The sequence below is a fragment of the Triturus cristatus genome, chromosome 8 (assembly GCF_964204655.1).
Source record: "Triturus cristatus chromosome 8, aTriCri1.1, whole genome shotgun sequence".
In the NCBI taxonomy this organism is placed as follows: domain Eukaryota; kingdom Metazoa; phylum Chordata; class Amphibia; order Caudata; family Salamandridae; genus Triturus; species Triturus cristatus.
The window spans coordinates 1,168,587,372-1,168,608,295 of NC_140591.1; the positions used below are offsets into that span (position 1 = coordinate 1,168,587,372).

The 20,924-nt window shown below is 47.5% G+C and overlaps 1 protein-coding gene across 6 annotated transcripts in view; it reads right to left on the reverse strand.

Moving 5' to 3' along the window:
• The window catches only part of INPP4A (inositol polyphosphate-4-phosphatase type I A), an 857,226-nt gene that overhangs the window by 435,881 nt on the left and 400,421 nt on the right, over positions 1-20,924 (reverse strand). For all 6 annotated transcript variants that reach the window (XM_085622821.1, XM_085622820.1, XM_085622817.1 and 3 more), the window contains exon 6: positions 3,594-3,672. The gene's annotated coding sequence lies outside the window, so the exon portion shown is untranslated. The remainder of the gene's footprint in view (positions 1-3,593; positions 3,673-20,924) is intronic.

The window sequence follows — 20,924 nt, forward strand, 5'->3', positions numbered from 1 at the left end:
TTGGTGTCTGGCGGGAGCACCAACAAGCCTTGGCAGCTGCCACAGGCGTGGAAAGCGAAGAAGGAGCAACTTTGGGACCAGCAAGCTCCAAGGGATTCACTACAAGCAAGAGAGTCAGAGCAGGCCCCGAGCAAGCACGGGAGTCCACTGGAGCAATAGAAGACCCTCGAGAGGACCCACAGGCCGAAGGCACAAGAGTCGCAAGAGGACCTCAAGCAGCTCACCAAAGATGAAGGCCCCCGGTGCAGAGGATGCGGTGAGGACGCTGATCTTCGCAGGAAGAGATGCTGGAGGCTGGAGCTTCTTATAGCCCAAGGATATCTGGAGTGCAAAGCCAACAAAGCCTTGGCAACGGCATGTGGACGCGGTGCACAGGGGTTTGGTCCCAGCGGTTCGGACGAGGGATACTGGCCTCAAAACTGCAGAGAAGGCAGGTCAGGCTTGGAGGGAGTTACAGAACCACCACCTGTGTTGCTGAGCCTTTTGAAGTCCATGGGACGTGAGGAGCAGCAGACCGATCAGCTTCGTTGCAGTGCCTGCAGATGCAGGAAAGTGACTCTGTCACTCCAAGGGAGATTACTTTGGGTGTCCTTGATGCCCACAGATCTGTTGAAGATCCTGGATGAAGCACAGACAGACGACAAAGAACACTTGCAGAACAGCGAGACCAGGAGTCTTCCGTGATGCAGTCTTAATTCCAGGAGAAGTCAAGCGCAGTCCAAGTATCCAGACGGTCGAAGAGTGACATGATTCAAGGCTTGAGTCTTGTCCCATGGCTAATCTGAGGACTCACCCACAGGTAAGCCCTAAAATACCCTAGGAAAGGGTTTAGGAAGACTCAGGGGTCCCTCCCAGAGGCGGGGCTGGACAGAGGGGAGGATACACCAATGTCCGTAGTCTTTTTTCATGCCAGAGCGGGAGCCAAGAGCTCCCTCAACTGGCTCAAAACGGAGTATGCAAGGAGGGCACCAATTGTGCCCTTCAAAGCAGTCTGGTGGTGCTGGCAAGCGCCCCCAGCCCAGCCCAATACGTTAAGTTCAGTCTAGGAGGTGGTCACACCTCTCTGTGACAGGAAACCTACTGTTCAACCTTCCCCTGCTTAAACTCAACTCAGCAGCAGGAGGACAGAATCTTGTCCTTGGTCGGCAGCAGCACTAGCTTGCTAGCACACTCTGAAAGCTGTTACTGGGACTAATGGGGGCTTTCTGGAGGAGCTCCCCCAGTGCATGGAACCATACCAGTAACGGTGTTGGGGTATGAGTCCAACATGTTTGATACCAAACATGGCACAGCCACTATACAGTTAGCCATCGCGCAATGAGAGATGGCCAAAATATGTATCAAAATGGCTGACCGCATATACAAAGCCTGGAGAATCGATTCTGGGGTTCGTAGGGGTGTCCTGCACATGCAGGGGCAATCACACACATGACCCAGTACCCTGCCTTCAGGATTGAAAGGCCTACCTTAGGGGTAACCTATAGGTTTTAAGTGTAGTGACCTCAGATATAAGAAAACCTATATCTGTCGTAAGTGGTGCCAGCACCAGCTTACTCAGGCTGCAATGGCAGGTCTGTAGTCACAGTTTGAGTGGTCTCTCATAGGTGGCACAATACATATTGCAGCCCATGGGATACCCCTGGTGTACCTACGCCCTGGGTACCTCAGTACCATATGCTAGGGACTTATAGGGGTACCCCGGTGGCCAATTATGGGGGTACAAAAGTACTTACCATGTCAAATTTAAGGAGGAAGCACAGTGACTGGGGTACAGATTAGCAGGATCCCAGTCAGACTAGTCAAAAAAACATACTGACAGCAGCGAGGAGGGTTTTGAGGGTGAGACAGTAATTTAATAAAATTTAATAAATAACAAAAACTTGCCTCCGGTCCCGGACTCCCATGTCGCGTCTCCTGCTCTCTGCTCACAGAAAGCAGAAGCAGGCAGCCTCCCTCTTGTCCCCTAAGCCAATCACAACACTGCAATGGCTTCGTTTTGATTGGCTAGGACGTCCTCCTTACAGGCGTCTACGGGGAGGCCGTTTTCTTCATGCAGCCTACATGAAGTAGATGGAGAGTGCTATGACTGGGTTTGGTCGGCCCTGGGGCAGACCAAACAATCAGCACCCATAACATTGGGCTAGCCAGCCCTCAACAACACGCCCACCTACCCGCCCTCAACCAGGCATACCCTTCTTCTGCTTTCTTGCAGTGCGAGAAGCAGAAACGTAAAATGGTATTTATACCATTTTACGTTTCTGCTACTCGTACTGCGAGAAAGCAATGGGGCGACCTTCCGACACCCACGTAGAGGAGCCGCCCCTGGAAAAAAGTGGGGGTAACCATGCTAGCAGGATCCTACCTTCCTACAGTGCTCTAATTAGAATTACTTCTCTTTGTAGGTGTGGATAACAGGCTGTGTTCTAGGTCTGCTAGTTGGAAGGATCAATTTATGGCTAGTATGGCATTCTTTCATTATATTAGAGTGTGGCCAAGCAGATAAAAACACAGTATTTTGGACGACAGCTGTGACTGAATAGCAAGAGGTCAGTGGTGCAATAGTGGCCCAAGGAGGGAATAAGACCGAGGCAGCTGCTACCAGCTCTGGCTAAGTTTTAAAAAGTTTGAAGTGTCTTGATTTGTTGGTTCTACAAGGTGAAGAAAATTATTTGGTACAAATATTGGCACTGGATTTTTGAAAGGCATGAAAAGTTATTTAAGATGGACAAAAGTTTTATATTATATAAACTGCATTAGTACAAAGAAGGGTTTGGAGAAGGGCGCAAAAGCCTTGGGCTACTGAAAGAGCGATGGAGAAGGTAAACCAAGAGATCAAAGGCTTTTGTGCCGAAGGCACTAGAATGATTTTGCAGAGATATCACACAGGAAGACCATGCCGTGTATCGCTCAGGGGATAATTTGGCCCTTTTAAGTTTTGGTAGGATAAGCTGTAGAAGGTTTTGAGGGTGGGGGAGAAAAACACCCAAATAGGGAACAATAGGAGCAGACTATGACATAATTTTAGGACGGTTAACAGGATTAGACTATTCTGACCAAGTTGTGTGATTTTTTTCTGGTTACAGGGAGGTTTAAGGGTAAGTGGGATTTAAAAAAATGTGTTGTATTAATGAGAAGAAAACACATAAGCTTTAATGGCTATTCCCAAGGGTTTCTGTAAGTGCAGACTTTGCACAGCCCAATCTGAGATTCAAGGATTGGAGCCAAGAGCTTGAATGTCTGTCATAGACCTGTGCGTGTCTTGTTGAAAATGTGTGTACACAAAGTTTACCAACTTTTTAAAATCTGGCTCAGCATATACATTTTTGTAAAAGAACATCAAGTTCTAAGATATTCTGTTTTAATTTTTAGAAAACGATCGAAGGAAAAAAACACATTACAGCAACCATTATAATCACAAACCTAAACTGAAATTCAGGGCATCTTACATTAAAAAACATTTCTGTTTACGTCCAAATGTCTGCATGAAATAAAAAATCTCAACATTTGGGGAAGGTGAACCATAAGCAATTGAGGGCTTAAGTCTTTTATGATAGTCAAAGCACCTCACTGAAGGTAACAATAAATCTACTCACGGATGGGTGGTTTCTCCATGAATGAAAGAGATAGGTTCCATGATTTTAGAGCATCAAAATCTAGCTCATAACACCACATCTACAAAACAAGAAAGAGGTGCATACACTTTACTTCAAAATCCTTTTACTGCGTATTTTTCAAAGAAGCAGGATGACTTGTACAGCCAGCATAACGACACGATAAGCAAGCACCCCATTCAGGGGTGCTGTAGGCACTCTTTGCTGTTTAGGCATAAGTCTTACACTCTTGATTATACAGGCCCCACCCGTAGAAAACAACTAGTGTGTGCACTTTAAACACGAAGTAGAGTTTGCAATAACCTTACATTTACATTCATTTTCATAGATATTTACTTAGGAAAACATTACAATGACAAGCTTTAAGACATCTTCAAGACATAGGGTCACATAGCAGTGACATTTTAAGTCATTTTGGCTTTCTTCCTACAAAGCAACAGCCATTATTACACTATCAACAAGCAATGGCAAATCCAATTGGTTTCGCTTTCTTAAAACATTCAATAGCCAAGCTAATATGTATGTTTTTATTTCACTTGGGGGTCATTATGGGTAAACGTTGGGTATTGCCCCTGCTGTTATAGAAAAAATACCATAATGAAGCAAACTCTTGGGCTACAACAATATGGAAGCTGGATGTAGGGCCCCTCTGTTGAACAGACTGCTCTAGCAGAGTTAAGCTGTAACCTCAGAGAAGAGTGTCATAAAAATGATGCATTGTAAGTGGTAAATTTAAAAGACAAACAGGTGACTTACCTTTGGTAATGTTCTTTCTAATTGATACTCTATCTAACAGCAGATTCTTCCCCATAAAAATATCCCCAGGCCACAGACTAGATCAGGACAATTATCTCAGCAATGTTCCAGCGTGCCAATAGGTGGTGTCAGGTGGCTCCACGGTTACTCGTTCCACATCAGTAGTAATAGAGCACAGCCGCATACAAGCACCATTGCTGTATGCAGATGTCAGTTCCTCAGTCCTTCTTCATCCGCACTTTCAGACAGGAAGCACTCTGAAAAATTGCAGGTGACAGAGTGCCAACACCTAGCTTGGAACCTTATTAGGATGTTCAGCAGTTTATTTCACAGAATAGGGATGTGGGAGGGCAGTGCGGAATCTGAGGTCAGATAGAGGATTCATAAGAAAGAGTTGCAGAAGGTAGATAACTTGTTCTTCTGGCGGATATTTCTTAATTGCAGATTCCTCACCTTCAAATAGATACCACAGAAGTACCTCCCAAGGATGAGGGTCTGGGGAGTGGACTCAGATCAGAAAGCTTTGCAGAATCGAGCAGGCAAAATGGACATCCCGTGAGACCAAACTGTCAAGGCAACCGTGTTTCATGAGCATGTGCACTGACCCGCAAGTCACCGGCTCACAGAAGTCAAGGACTGTACCTCCTCCCCCTTTCCCAATGCTGTCGTATTAGTCATGTTCCTGGTGGAATAAGCCCACAGTTCCTCAGGGAGTTGCTTCTTGGGCGACACATGGCAGATTTTAATGCAGAGGACTTAGTCCTGGGCTTTGCTGTTTTCCAGTTTATTTGCTTCCTATCTTATTAATTCATTGATTTAGTCATCCATTATAAATGTTTGATTGCGTTTTTTATTTCCAAGCATATTATGTATTATTTTGACAGTATAAGAAATAGTTCAGAATTTATATGCCAATTCGTGCATTTTGCATTACAAATCACAAGGTCTGACTCTTTGCATGATAATGTACAAAATATTTTAAAATTGGTACACAAGCATCCCAGCTAAGAGGACATCTTCAGATGTCTAGGGAGAAAAGGGAAAATGACATAGACATCTAGGTCTTAACGGCCAAGGACTCGTGGCACGGGTTTTATCCATACTTTTGGAGTACTGGATGCCAAACAGAGCCATAAAGTGACCTCATTCCTGTAGCTGCGTGCAGTAGTTGACAACAGGTAAGGTATGTGGTTCAGGGGCGATTGAGAAACTCATGTAGGTTCTTTTGGTGCTCAAATGGTTGAGCTCATCTAAGGCTTAGGAAGGGAGGGGTTCCATCACAGACTGATGAGAGCAAAAACTATCAACTGTGTTGCTATTTTTTGTAATCTTTTGTTTCGTTGCCAACATTATCATGCTTGATCTATTCATGCTCAGTACAACCTTTGTTTATAATATCTACATTAGGGCATCATTTTTCATTAATGCCTTTTAAATGTACAGTGTGGATTTCTTATGTGTTTATCCAGTTGGTGAAAGTGCTCTAGAATTTATTAATAATAGTCTCGTAGGTCTCACAGGACTGACTGTTGCCTAACACACATTATATCTGAGTAAATGGAAAGAGGTGTGCGGGTTGCAGTCAGTCTGACATCCTTCCTCAGAACTAAAAGATTGGCAAAGTCTGCGCCTTATAGAAAGTTGGGTTTGCTAAACCTGGATGCCTATTTACTCTCAGAAGAGCAAAAACAAACTATATCTGACTTGACAAGGTCCTTTTCTACATCACTTTCCCTTTCTTTGTGCCAGAAAATCGTACAAAGAGCTGGTCACGCGTACAATGGTCACTTGTGCAGTAATGTACAAACTCAATGCCCTTTAAGGGTTCGGCTAACAGAATCTCTCCTCCGTCTTCAAAGTGTGAGGTGGTGCAAAAAACTTGAAGAGTGATGGATTGGCCAACAATCAAAAGCGTCACAACTTTGGCAAGGAAAACTGTTTTGCGCGTCAGTAGTCACTGTGAGCAGCCGTGTATTGGCTCAAAAAGACTGCCGATATGAAATGTCAACAATAAGTTCATGACCCATTGAAGCATGATGAACGGCTTTAGGTGAAACATGTGAATCACACCTTTGATAAAATGTTTCACAAAAGGTGAATTCATAGAGATGGCTGATCAGGTAAACACAGAAAGCCTGAGAGAGTCAATAAATGACCCTTAACAGTGCGCACTGCAAGGTCTTGACAGACCAACAATAAAATAAACAAAACATCCAAACGTTTGGCCTGTAGAGGTCAGTATGACGAGCACCACTCTAGGCAACTAACATCTTCCAGTGCCCAGTATGGATGGCCTTTGTTGAAGTGTGTTAGGCTGCCAGACTGAATGCATTTAACTGTAACCACTCAGTCTCCATGCATGGAGGTTTAAGGTGTGGAGACTCAGTGCAGGACCCTTGCCTTTTGCTGAGACAGGAGGTACTCCCGAAGTGGTAGCCAGCTCGGAAGACAGAGGCTCATACTCAGGAGATCTGAGTACCATAATCTCCTGGCCTAGTCCAGAGCTACTAAAGATGACAATGACCCGGGTCTGCTTTTGCTTTGACTTTCTTCAGAACTAGAAGCAAGAGAGGCAGTGGCATGAACGTGTACAGGAGACCAGTGTCTTATCGAGGTTGTAATGCATCTCCTTATGACTTTGCTGAAGAAAACAACAGTGCACAGTAGAGTTGGCAATACATGTTCTTGTCAGTGTTGAACAAATCTAATTACGGCATACCCCACTGGTCAGATGCCGTTTGCCTCCTTGGGTTTAAGATGCCACTTGTGATCCACCAGCCAACGTCTGCTGAGCTTGCCTGCTTTGGCATTCAGACACTCTGCCAGATGTCTGGTTCCTGGAAAGATGGTATGCTGGTCCAGCCACTTCCATAGGTTAGGTCCTCCTAGCACAGATCCCAGAACCCCACTCCACCCTGCCTGTTCTAGTACCACATAGTGGCTGTGTTATCTGTGAGGAACTGAACCCAACTCCCCTTGATGGATGGCAGGAAGAAGGCCAGACAGATTGCCTGAACCTGTAAATGTCTGATATGGAGCTGGCTCTCAACTAGGGACCAGAGTCTTCTGTTTTCCAAGTCTCATAGGTGACCGATATCCCAGAAATGGCATATCTGTCTTAACCGTGAATTCTGGGTGGGGAGAGGAGAATAGCCTACCTACTGCAAGTCAGTCTGGCATCTGTCTAGCATGACACAAGATCCTGGACCATCTCCTGTGAGATCTGGATGGAGTTGGAGAGGCAGCCCTGATGCTGGGGCCACTGAAACCTGAGGTTCCATTACAGGGCTGGATTATGCCATCTGGCATTGGGGGGAAATGAAAATGCACAAGGCTTGAGGAACATCAGAACAGTCCTCACCAAAACCTGTGATTGAGACCCACACTTAAGGATCATCTCTTGAATGTTCCAGACTCACTGTAGTGGCAGAATGACCTTGAAAGCCAGTGTGACCTGGAGCACAGATGGGATTTCAGCTTGTTGATGGAAAACCACAAAGACGTCAGGAGTTTGGCTCTTGTCCAGATGTGGTCTACAAATGACAGCAGTCAGACAGCCAGCCTTGAACAGACAACTGTCATAGTACTGCAACACTTGTATTATCCACCTACGAAGGTGGGCACCGAACACTGCAATTACTTTTGTGAAAACCCAAGAGGCCAAGATAAGGCCAAAGAGGAGCACAGCAAATTGGAAGTATTCTGATCACACCATGAAAAGCAGATAACCTTTATGGGCCTGCAAGATGGGTGTATGAAAATATGTGTAATGCAAGTACAGGGACTTCATTCAATCTCCTGGCTTCAGGCATTGTTCTATGTCCCAGTTAGGCCTACCAGGAAACAACACCATTTTGCATGCACACGGGTCTTTCCTAAAGTTGCCTTCACTTTTTCACATCGACTTTTCACACACATTTGCATTCATTACACTTTGGGTTAGTTACCTAGAAACACCAACCTTGCATACACGATTCAACATCGCAAGAACATGATCATATTTGCCTTGGCCCTGTGTATCAGGCCTATACGTACGTTGTGCAAATCTATTTGTTATTTTAGTCCATATGGCGACACAGCTATAAGTAACACAAAAACAATAGCAGCCTGATCACAATAAGCCCAAAGCACAAATGCTTGTCTATAAATAAACATCTGCTTCCAGGTATAATCGGAGAAGACACTACTGCTGACATCGAGATGTCCCTGCATGCTGATGCTTCGCCCAGCAGCTGACCAACATCTCCATGAGGGGAGTCTAGCTCATGACCATTGCGGGGTACTACATTCTTACCCACCAGGTAACAGGGTTGGATCAACCAGTAAGGGGATTGTTGGCACACACCCTAGACACGTATGTTAGGTTCTGCATAGCAGGAGTACGCCAGATTATTATATATATATCAGCTCCAACTTGCCCACAATTGAACAGCACTCAAACTCAACATCAGGTGGCAAACCTTTATTCATGGGTATGAGCAGACTGCTGTCTGCCGTTCCGTTGTGCCTGACGCGTTTCGAAGGTTGTTACCTTCTTCTTCAGAGGCTTTACGCTGGAAGTGAATGCGTGCCTGCGGCCTCAGTGTCTCCCATATGCTGCTAATAACACCCCCAAATGGGCCATGTCCCATAAAGCATGAATGTACCTACCTAGAAGGCACACTGAATTTAAGAATCTGAAGACCAAACTGCCCAAATAAAAACAATCTCTTTCAAAAGACATTACTACATTTCAAATATCTGGAGGATTGCTCAGAAAAGCATTAGGAGTGATTTTACTAGTCGATGCCTGTACCACCAGGCTTTCAGGCATAGGTTGCCTGTCAGAAAATAAAGGACAACGAGACCAGTCTATGTCACCTGGCAACAGCTCGACTGACCAAAGGGCCAAGCACGGTTTAGACCAAGAGGCCATAAGAGTGTTCGTAAGAGGCTTGTTAGATAACAATATTGGATAAAAATGAGATGGACCTGGTTGAAGTATCTCAGTTGAAAAGACAGCCATGCTTTTAACAGTAGGCAACGGTAAATCAAGAACTTCAGCTGCTCTTTCCACAACTACTGCCAAAGAGGAATTTTCTTCCATTGTTGGCTCAAGTGTCGAGTCTAGCTCAGTCTCTGGGGAATAAATATAGCCCACTGGCATTTTGTAAATCCAGGTTTAGCCCATCATCAGTATAGTGAGTGGGAAGTAGGTTGTCCACCATCTCATCACGACCCCTGTCAATGGGAACATTTTATATAAGCTGAACTGCGTCAAAGAAGGGGGCATTAGAGGGCGCCAAGCAAAATGGCCGTACTTACGTGAGGCTCTTGCGGCTCGGGACACAATCCAACTAATATCCTCCTCATCATCTGCCCCTCCAAGCTGTACACCTACCTGCAGGGGTGGCAGAATCCCTACGCCACTATCCAGAGCGCAAATCGATACTGAATCTGCCTCGTAGCCGCTGGAGGAGACCTCAGAGGGACCCGGCCTGCTTTGCTTAAGATGGCGGCCGTGTGCGCCGTCCACCCCTGAGCCCGCTGCCGCTGTGCCGAACACCTGCCGCACCTTCCTGGTGCCCAGGTTTTCTGCCCCAGCGTTGCCTGCCCCGGGGGCCCGCCGCAGCGGCTGCTGAGCATGTCGCTGCCTATGCAAAGGCTACGCCACTGACCCGCGGGGCCTGGAGGAGCCGACCGCCGTCTCTGCCCGCAGTGTGAACATCGAGGCGGGGGCCTGGTCTGGGCTACCTCTGCTGCGGGGACGTGTGCCGGAGGGGCTGGGAGCTCCGGGCCTTGCTGCTGGGAGTCGGACTGCCTGGGCATCTGGAGGCTTGCTGAATATCGAGAGGCCTGCTACCCCCTCCACTACACGCCTCCGCTACCTGCTCTGGTCGCTCGGGCGGCCCTAAAGCTGCACTTCTCGGCACCTGGTGAGTCACCACCAGCTGCGACGGATGTGCATCCGCGCTCCCCAACACCTACGCCATCTTCGCCCACGCTATCCACCCGGTCTCTTCCACGGAATTGCACTGCCTGCTGCCACGGCCTCCTGGGCCTACTGAGATCCTGCACGGCTGCGTCCCCAGGGCCTGCATGGGGGGCCCAGCCTGTTCCACCATTACATCGCTTTCCTCCCTGCGCTGGGGATGGGGAGAGGCCCATCTGCTGCACCTGCTCCTGGGGGTGGGGTGTCCCCCAACCGGCCCAGGGCCTAACTGACTACCCTGCTTGGCTGCATCTTGCCGCTCCTGAGGGGCTGAACCGCCACCCCTGCTACAGACTGGTTATTGCTGGTGGCCCCCGCGCTGCTGTGGCTGGTTGGACCCCGTCACCTCTTTGCTGGCCCGGCGATTGGTGGCTCCCCCCTCCTGGGAGCTGGCCTCTCTCCTCGGCTAGCGCCTCGGATCCCCGGGGGCCTTGTCGTGGCTGCGGATCTTCTAGCCGTGATGGGATGCACCCCCCGCCACTCCAAGCATTGGCCTCTCTATTCGCCCTCGCACAAAATGCTGCCTTGGACTGGATGCTGAGAGCGGGAACTCCCGGCTCTGGAACTCTCTCACCCCGCGTGGCACTCTCCTCATCTGACCAACAGCCTGCGACCACCTGCGGTGCTCCTGGTGCCTCACATTCCGTATGGCCGCGTCACTGGGCCCCCAAGACATGCTGTGAAAGACTGCAGACCTCGCCTGGCACGTACTCACCTTAGTGGGCCCACTTCTACCCTGTCGCTGCACGGTATCACTACCCTGGGGAGGACTGATGGCAAGCAGCCCAAACTTAATTTCGAGGCACGGAAGACCACAAGAACACAGGCTGAAATGGAGGGCGAACAAACCAGCACCCCTGACCAACCCACGTCCACGGACGACCGGAAGGCCCTTCTCCCCGCCATACAATCCAGTCTGTCCTCTATAGAAGCCAAAATGGACACTATGAACGCCCGTATAGATACTCTAACGCATAAAAGCGACCAACGCGATGAGCGCATCAAGGAAACGGAGCAACGTATATCTGACCTGGAAGACACTACCACCACGACTGAGAGAAAAACGCTGGACATGGAGAAAGTCCTAAAGCTTATAGCCGCAGGAAAATGAGGACTTCGCGCTCAAGACGCAACAATTTGTGGATCCTAAGGGTGCTGGAGTCCACGGATGGAGGAGTATGTGGAGTGCATGCTCACTACCGCCTTTGGAAGAGAGGCATTTTCGCCGGTACTCATCAATGAGAGAGCGCATCGCTCACTGGCCCCTCGCCCTGTACCCGGCGCCCCTCCTCGTCCCATCATTGCGAGGCTCCTTAGAGATCACGACACCGCTTTGCGGCTCGCCAGGGAACGCAAGAAGGTGCTCTTTGACGGCATAGAGGTCTCCTTATAGCCGGACTTCACCATGGCCGTCCAGGAGGGGCGCAGGAAGTTCCTTCCAGTGAAGAAGAAACTCCAACAAATGAACATTGAATACGGCATGCTCTTCCCTGCATGCCTCAAAGTTATTCACCAAGGGAAACAACACTTTTTACCAATTCTCAACACGTCTACGACCTTATTAAAACCTTGCCCAAGGACTCCACAGGCCGAGCCTCTCCCTCCACCCGCTCCATTGATGGGGGAGGCACGTCGGATATAGAGCTCTGCCCCACACTGAGGCATCTGCGGCTCTCTCTGTCTGGTCACTCCTACGGTCGCGGACCCCCTCCTGACCCGCATCATGGAATGACGTATGGTCCCTGCCAGGCCTCCCGTGCGGATGTTATGACCGCTCCCATAGCACGCAGTACCTACCGCAGACTCTCTGGGCTGATGAGGCAGTCTACTGTTCCCCCCCCCAAGAGCCCTCGCCGAAGCGAGGAGTATCTGGCCCGCCCTCTTCCTGCTACCCACCCAGAAAATCCCTATACTGTTCTGGTTTGGAATGTTTGCTACCCTGCGTCCAACCTCCCCAGTTGGGAGTATGGTGCGTGAGGACTTTGGGAAAGGAGGGAGGGACATGCGACACGGCAGGATTGGGCTGCAGTTGTGGGAGGGTAAAGGGGAAGGGGTTTGTTTTATACCACTTTTTACTGACTTTACCAGCAAATGTACGCCCTGTTTGATTGACCAGTGCAGTGAGCATACACTACCCACCACTGTAACTCTGATACACTGCCATGCAGAACGACCTAGTCCCCCTGACTATAACTTCTTCACATGGAACGTACGAGGCTAGGAGACTCTTGCAGACTCCGGCACATCCTCTCTTACCTAGATCGCCACAATGTCCACTGTGCCATGCTCCAAGAGACACATCTAGGCCACACCATCCGCATCCCGCTGGGCGATCTATAGGTGCTTCTCATTATACTCCTCTTATGCCTGTGGTACGGTTATCTTAGTGAAACGCACACTCCCTTACACCTCCATTGAATCGTATGCCGACCAGCAGGGCCGATACAGTATCCTAGGGGGCAGGTTGGCTGCTCAATCTATAATACTGGTCTCCTGCTATGGGCCGAACACTGACTATCCTGAATTCTTTCGGGTCCTCTGGGGCAAGATACTTGACATTGGCTCACCGCATGTGATGTGGGGGGGAGATTTTAATGTTACCCTTGATCCGACGCTAGACCAATCGCACCCGCAACCCCACCACTACTCCAATGCACACCACACCCTCAACCACATTGTTAACGACCATGGCCTTGTCGACGCCTGGCGCGCCCTTCACCCACAACCCACAAGATAGAGAGGGCTCCTCTTTCTCTACTGCCCACTCCTCCTGGTCACGAATAGATAGCTGGCTTCTCAATAGAGGGCTAACCCCATGGCTGTTGCGTGCTTCTCACCTCTCTCGCACATACTCCAACCACTCCCCAGTGCTCATCACCCTTACACCCCCTCACGAAGCATCGCCATACCTGTCCTGGCCCTTTCCCCCGCAGACCCTGTTAGAACCTGTATTCAAAGCTGAACTTGAACAAGAGATCACTGATTTCTTCCCCCGCAACGAAAACTCCGTCACGCAATACTCCATGGTCTGGGAGGACTTTAAGGTCACCGTGCGCGGACTCAGCATCGCTAAAAGCGGAGGGGTCCTCAAGGAGATCCGCTCTACACTTCGCAAGTTAGAACTAGAGCTCAAACAAACGAAAGCACAAATACAGACTGCACCCACCCCGGAGTTGAAGGCGCGCCTGAAAGACCTACTTACTGACTATCAGGAGACGGCCGAGCGGGAATGTAGGTTCAGAGGGAAATATCACCAAGCTCGCCGATATGGGGAGGGGGAAAGACCAGGCAAATCGCTTGCGTCTCTGATCCGCCCACCTAGATTCTACAACACCGTCCTTGAAATCGTGGATGAGGATGTTCAGCTGCACAAAAATACAGCAGATATAGTCGTCGTCTTTTGGCGCTTCTACAAAACCATGTACACTTCACATAGGAAGCAACCCACTGACTTCACTCCTTTCTTTGAGGACACTGCGATAGCTTGGCTGGGGGACACCCAGAGGAAATTTCTCCTCTCACATCACGAGGACGAGGACATCATAGCCACCATAATGCAACTATAATCTGGCAAGGCCCTGGGACCAGACGGCCTCCCGGCCGAATTCTATAAAACTTATCGCCATATTCTCATCCCCGTGTTGCGGCATGTCTTCGAGGAAGCCCGCAAAACTGGTATATTGCCCCAAACAATGCGAGAAGCACTGATAATATTCCTGCCGAAGCCCGGTAAGCCGGCTAGGCAATGCGACTCATACAGGTCCCTCTCCCTAATAAATGTAGATGCCAAAATCTTAGCAAAACTGATTGCGAATCGCATTAGCCCCCTCCTGACTGTCCTGGTCCTCCCTGACCAGTTGGGGTTTGTACCCAGCAGAGGCACATCTCACAACTTACGCACCTTGTTTGCTGTCCTCCAGGACATTGACCCTGACACGAACGCAGCGACCGTCTTTCTCGACGCCACCAAGGCGTTCGATTCCCTAGAATGGGACTACCTTGTATTTGTCCTGCAACGTATGGGATTCCCCGCTCCTTTTTTAGCTTGGATTAACTTGTTATATACAGGCCTGCGGGTCAGCATTATGGTCAATGGCGCTTGATCCCCCCCCCCTTCACAATAGCCAGGGGCACTAGACAGGGCTGCCCTCTCTTACCCCTCCTTTTTGCCCTGGCTATTGAACCCCTGGCTGCCAAAGTCCGACAGCACTTCCGGGACCATGCCCTCACATATCCAGAGAGACAAATACTAATGTCCTTATACGCTGATAACCTCACCCTCTACCTTCGCAACCCGGAAGAAAGCCTCAACCCCATCCTCAGACTGCACATTCTCTTTGGTCACCTCTCTGGGGTCAACATAAACTTAGGGAAGTCCCAGATCTACCCCCTCACTAACGCCACTACGCAGTACACACCCGACTACCCCCTCACATGGTGCAAAGATACAATCACATACCTCTGCATAGTCATTGCTCGCAATCGGAGCGATTTGATGACAGCCAATTACGAGCGAATGCTTGATCTCCTATCTGAGAAAATCACCAGATGGATTGCCTTGCCACTCTCCCTAGCTGGGAGGACCTAGCTCATAAAAATGGTGATACTTCCCAAATTGCTTTATCTTTTCATTAATATTCCCGATGCCCCCAGCCGACACTTCTTTAAAGCCCTGAAAACTCAACTTATCTGCCTCACATGGGGAGGGAAACAAGCTAGGCTGCGATGGGACACTCTCACTCGGTTTTTCGATGCCGGAGGTTTCGAAATACCAGATCTGGAGCTATACTTCAGTTGCACCCAGGCTCACTTCGGGCGTATTGGATAAACCCCCCCCCCTCCTTTACATGCCCCACCTGGCAATAGAAGACAGATATATGACCCCAACCCCCTGCTCCGCCTACTTAAGTGCACCAACCATTCCGAGGCGCTTGGCCTCCACCACCGTCAACTGCACCACCAGTGCTTGGCGGGATCTGGCCAACCTTCTCCACACCACCATCCTCTACTCCCCCCTGCTGCCCCTTCATGGTAGACTCGACCTCCCTGTCACTCAGGAGGGAGGCTGCCGCCAGCTCCTCCGAAAACTTTCCATCTAGACCTGGGGTAAACTTTATGTCAAAGGCACATTTTGCACCAGTGAGGAATTCTTTGGCACTACAGTACCTACCCCCCTAGAGCGTTTCTTCTACATTACGCAACGACAGGATGTGAAGGCCCTTACCCCGTGCTTCCCGCAGGAACCTCCCATCATGTCTCCCTTACATGCCCTCCTACAGCAAACAGCCCCTACATATGTTGTGTCGCTGCTTTACCATGCTACTCAAAAGGACCGCACGTATGACCCCCCCCTCAGCCACGACACGTTGAAGCGCCTCCACAACAATGACCGTTGTGATCGCTGCGGTAGTGAGGGGGCGGATTACCGTTATTTAGCTTGGGGCTGCCCCCCATACGATGCTATTGGAGGGAGGTGCTGGCGGCACTCGACCGTATGACTGGGTTACACGTCCCCGACGAACCCCTAATTACGCTTTTAGGGTACACTGAGGCATTGGTGGCTGCGGTGCGGAAATACGTCTCCCTGGCGCTCCTTCTCGCTAAGAGGCTGATCGCCTGCAGGTGGGGTAGAGGGAGAGCTACCAAATTTAAGGACTGGCTGCAAGATCGTATCAACTGCCAAGAGCAATTACACATTTATGCTGAGCTCTTGCCACCTTCCTCCCGCCCACACGGCATATGGGCTCCCCTTCAAGCATATCTTCTGGAGCAGACCACCACCACCACCACAGACACAGCCGTTGAGCCTCGACCTGGCGATGCGGGGTTAAGCGAAGGGTCTGCGAATTGAAAGAGTACAGCAACCAGGGAGACACTAGGGTCTATGGAAGAGTCACTCACGGGACTAACAGTACGTTCATGCTATCTGTATGGTCAACTTATAATGTCAATAATGTTAAGTGGTATTGTTTATTTCTTATGATTTGTCTATAATGCTCATGGTCCTACAATGATATTCGCCAAAATGCTTTACTGGACGCGGCCGGCCCGAAATGGTTGTAGTCGGCTTGCTGTGTATTTTCCCCCCGCCTATACTGCTACACCTGATGCTACTTTGTGCTGCCGGCCCGACCAGAGTTGTAGGCACCGAGCTGTGTTTACTAAATCTAGACTACAATAAAGGTTTTTGAATATCAAAAAAAAAAAAAAAGAAAAATGAACTGTGTTAAAGAAGAATATAAAAAAAGGCCTGCCGCTTCTCATAGTATTGGCATTGAGGCAGAGATCGGGGATTACAATCTGGTTGCCACTTTGTTTTCTTATAGTGTGACGCGGCCTGGGATGACTGCCAATGGCTCAGGGTCAGACACTGGCATACAGAGAGGGTCCTGGGCAGTGGTGTTAGCGTTAGTGCTAGCATGGAAGGGACGGGCGTGGACCCCGGGGCAAGACTGGAAGCATGAACTAGCTTCGAAGTGGGCCCAGGCATGGGTTCCAAAGGGTACACCAGCAGAAGTCTAGCTAGAGTTAATAACAGCCCCATGGGGTGCCTCATAGCATGCCAGAGGGTGACAGAAACATACAAAAAAGCTGCAACATGGCCTCGATGAAGGGTGCAATTTGCTGTATGGTTGGCAATGGACCTAAAAATTTGGGGAGTGCCAGGATCAACTGCGGGACTAGATCAGAGTCAGAAAACACTTCTGGGATGTGACACTTCAACTAGCGCCCTCAATCATTCTCTTCTGATTTCGAGTGACTGGATGGGGTCGAGTCCCACTTCACCTTCTTCTGCGTCTTCACTTACTGGAAGATGTTGGGCCGAAACAGCTCTTTGTGCAAGATTGACTCCTTGAACAGGATTAAGAGCAACTTGGAGGGGGGTTTATTTTTTGCCCAACTCCCACTCCTGGATCACCTTCGCACAATTTGAGTAGTGCATGGAGCCTGACCATCAAAAGCACACATCATGCGGGTGCATGGCCAACTTCTGCATCTTTGTATGAGCCTTCCTTGTGGTTTTTACCCATCAGTGGTATTCATCTGTTTTAGGAGTCCCCCCTGAGTTAGGACCAGTCGGTCCGAAATGCACTGGGGCAATGAATATTTAATACTCGCATGCAGAGCTGTATAATATGTTAACTGATGGAAAGTATGTTGTAAATTGCATCAAGAAAATGAAACAAATTATAAAATAAAAGTTTTGATCCTGATGGATTGAATATTGATGACATTTTAAAAATAAACATATGAAAGGGGGAATCATGATGTGAATTTGGACACAGCCTGTTGTTATCAGGCATCTGAAGAGAATGCATTGGACTCTTTGGGACTACTCGAAGTATTGCTAAGTAGCAATCATATTGCCTTTAATGTGTGAGTGTGTGCTGAGGGGCAGAGCACATGCCACAGCAGCACAAAAGTGAATCAAAGAGAAAACATTTAAAAGTGCCAGAGAATGGAGTGCATTTTTGAGATCTCGTAGAGTTACACGTAATAGATTGCACATTAAGCTAATTGTTTGAATGCAGGACTATAGAATTCTAGGTTGAATATGGAATGCTGGAGGATACTTGGAAGAGGAAGTTGTCATAAGGTTGATATTTATGTGTGGGTTGAAACTTCTCTGTAACCCTACTTTGTCTCTTCATATGGTGATGAAGATGTCTCAATACATACATACACACCCAGCACCTTCTAAACATGGCAGATGTTTAGGGACATATGCCAGGAGCTCAGTTCTAATCTCGTTCAGTATAAGGCTATTCCAGTTCACCCAGGTTTCACATCTAGTTATTGTCAGAAATATAAGTATGAGACCAAATTTCCACTGTGTTAGCCGAAAAGGAAGCTTGCATTGAGCAAAGGCATAACATAGTTTCAAGTTAAGGTTGCCTGGCCCTGTTCTTTCTTATGTTAGTTAATTTTGGTTGGCTGTATATTTTACTTTGCCCTCTTCTGCCTGGCCTGCCCGGTGGTAGGCGGGGCTTATTTTTTTTCCCTGTCATATTTCCATGACGAAAGATTAACAGCGGCTGAGATTAATTCAAGCATTCCATCCATCACTTTTTTGTATACTTCAGTATTTCCATGGTCTGCCCGGGCATTTAAATAGCAACCACTGCCCGGGACAAGAATAAATTCCAACTGGACCGGAATTTTCCTTGACTCCAGCGCAAGTTGTGTTTTTTTCAGTATTCTTCCCTCCTTTTATTTCGAGCCTATCTGCAACCCCACTACCTGAGGAGTGCCTGCAACTCCTGCCCTGCTTTTTGTATGAATTAATTTGTTTTATTTTTGATTAGCCTTGCTTGTACTGATTAATATTGCCTGGCTCTTGTTTTGTTCTCTTCGTATTTTAGTTAATTTTGGTTGGCAGCATATTTTACTTTACCCTCTTCTGCACGACCTTCCTAAATTCAGGAGGGCTTTATTCTCCTTTTACACTGTAGCAGTGTTACCCAAGTCAGCATGAGCGTTAAAGTAGGGACTCATTAAGGACCAATCCGGCCTTGAATATTTTCTCCATAAATTCCCCAGCATATTTTCAAATAAGCTAGGCAATATAAAAGGGTTTGAATAGCAAATCGAAGTTAAAGAACATGTCGTCCCTGTAAAACACAAGGTATAGGCAGCTCTGTTTAGTTTGCGAACTGACTTTGAGAAAGAATTGCTACTGCTATGTGACAAAGGAGTCATGAAACCTGCAGAGTTAAAGTCATGATTATCTCCTTTAGCAATGACTCAAAAGCAGAATAGGTCCATGAAAGCATGAGATGATTTACTTTTTGGTGGATTCTCATTCCCTGCCCAAGATCAATGCTGGTGGGTGCAGAAAGGTTCCCAAAAATCGATTAGACCTCTGGCTATCACCTGGTTGACTTGGGAGAAGAGTCTAAACATCTCAATGCATTCAGTTCCACAACTGGCATGCTTCAATATTACTGTATGCCATTTGGGTTGGCATTGGCAGCATCAGTATTTCAAATGATTATGTTCCATCTTCTGGGTTATGTGAAAGGTGTTGCCATTTTCCAAGACAACGTATTAGTTTTTACATTCTCAATATATTCATTGAGCGTGGTATGGTAATAAAAAGAAATAGAATTTTGGGAAAAAAGAAATAACATTTTTGGATAATGTTTTTTTCAATCAGGGGATAAAATCTAGACCTGGTATGTCAGGGCTGTGGTATATTGCCCAACCCCAAAAGACAAAGACAAACTACTTTCTTTTGTTGGTTTATATGAATTATTTTCCAAAATTAATTCCTGACTATGCCTCAATTATTCAAGTTTGTTAAACGTGCTAAAAATAATGTGTGTTTTGTATGGGATGAAGCTTGTCAAGCATTATTTGATAAGGTAAAATGTGAAATGAAATGACAAATGCTAGCCAGGAGTGAGGAACATTGCAAATGGAGGCATAACTACAAGAGTGTCAAGAGCAGTGGGCTTCAGCCACCCAGAACTTCTATCATGCCAGACCATTCCCGTACACTGAAAGGGTTACTCAGAAAGCTGCCTTTTACAAGGCGGGAGAAGATTTAGATTTGGACATAGCTATCCTAGTTACTTTGGCTTCCCTGTAGACATTTATGGCAAGAGAAGGCATTCACCTGGACAGAGGGATTAACCAATTGGGTCCTACCCAGACATACAACTCAGGAGTATGAAGTAGTAGTGTAGGGAATGAGAAGGAATAATGGTTTTAGCCGGGATGCAAAAGGCTCCCCTTCTCCAAATAAGTTCTCCATATGAAAATCTTCCTTCTCAATGACTGCAATTCATACGTGGGCATGTCCCATATTTGTCTCTTGGCAGAGGTCTTACAGAAGCCTATGCACCTAAAATAGTAGGTTGAGTACCTCTTTGATGTCTGTTAGGGATTGCCTATGACACATTTTGTGAGGAAGTGAGTACCAACATTGAGGACATTTGAATAGAGAAGGCTCTGCCACACAGGTAGGTACGAGATACAGTCAGAAACCACAATTTAAAATTTTGGAGAGAGAATAAGTAAGAATGATATTGGTTAGGTAGCTAAATGCATGATCATTTAGGTACCTGCATATAACAGAATTCAACTATTCATTATTTTCCATCTATTCACGAAGATTAAGATTGTGGACAAATGGTCTGTTTTTGATACCCCTCAATTAGCTGTAGGGACTAACCCTCTTGCAACCAGTGGATCTGGTGTAGCTCAGTGAACATAATATTACAATATTTGAGCCAGTTGTTTGTGGTGATCCCACCGCTAAGAGTCTATGTATGAAAGACAGTTCTGAAAGATTGTATTTCAGCTTATGTAAGCGATGAAAGCAGCAGCGTACTATTGTACCAATCTGATCATTGAGGGTACAGTTTGCATCAAAAATAAGACCATGCTATCCGTCTTGGGTTACATGGGCTTGACATCCATCAGACACAGAGACACATACACACTCTCTCGCTCTCTATCATTATGTCACTTTCACTATCACCACAATTCTGGTAATAACAGCTCACTAATTTTTTTACTTATTTTTTTTTTCACTAAAGGACATGTCAAATAAAAAAATCGCTGCAGGGAAAGTCTCATGG